The sequence below is a fragment of the Penaeus monodon genome, chromosome 34 (genome assembly GCF_015228065.2).
Source record: "Penaeus monodon isolate SGIC_2016 chromosome 34, NSTDA_Pmon_1, whole genome shotgun sequence".
NCBI classification, from domain to species: Eukaryota; Metazoa; Arthropoda; class Malacostraca; order Decapoda; family Penaeidae; genus Penaeus; species Penaeus monodon.
Window position 1 is genome coordinate 12,801,145 of NC_051419.1, and position 845 is coordinate 12,801,989.

An 845-nucleotide genomic window follows, 5' to 3' on the forward strand; every position below is an offset into this window, starting at 1 on the left:
GGAGGAAAATTTTGGTTTTTAAAAGCATTTTTGGTACAGTGCAGTGAACTATGTAATTTGAAATTTCTTTTTAATACAAGTGTCTTGGTAGCATGATTCCTGTAGCACCTTTTGTCTCTTGCTCTTCTAATTTATTTTCCTCTTTTTAAATCTAATGTAACCTTTTAAAATGCATATCTGGTTGAATCCTCAGTTAACTGGTTGAAGGATTACCTAATGCATGTAGTTTTGTTAAAATTAAAATCAAATATCAAGTTAATGAAGTAAAATATGGTTTTAAAATTACTGTAAACAGTAACATTTAAATGATACTTTGCATGATACTAAAGGTAAACCAAATCCCTATTACATGACATTAAGGGATATTTTTGAGAATGAATGTTTGAAGAAGAGAAATTGCTAAAAAAGAATTTGTCATCTTTTTCTCTGTCCTTACTATAATCCATATCACCTCTTTTTTATGTCCATTTTATTCTGATATTGTTTTGGAGTAGGTATTTAGAAGAGTTCAATGTGACAGAAGTAGAGATGAATAGTTACACAAACTGAGATATAATTGATGTTTTGATATTGTATCATCATCAGACTTACGTGTGATGCTGAGGGATGTACAAGTGTCTTAGAACATGGGCATGCACCATTTGAAGGATATTTTGGGGGTCTATAGGTGTCTGTTATTGTTTTTAACAATCAAAGCATCTTCCTTTCTGATGTTAGAAGTAGGATATTGGAACTCAGTTATTAAATGAAGAGTGAATTAACTTCTTTCTCATGTGAAATGCAGACATTTATCAGCTCCATTCATTGCCAGTCATTCATTAGCTTTTAGAGCATGGCATCCTTTA

At 31.1% G+C, this 845-nt stretch overlaps 1 protein-coding gene across 1 annotated transcript in view; it reads left to right on the top strand.

Moving 5' to 3' along the window:
* Positions 1 to 845, top strand: part of LOC119594600 (lipoma-preferred partner-like) — a gene marked incomplete at both ends in the record, with an annotated part of 4,203 nt that overhangs the window by 353 nt on the left and 3,005 nt on the right.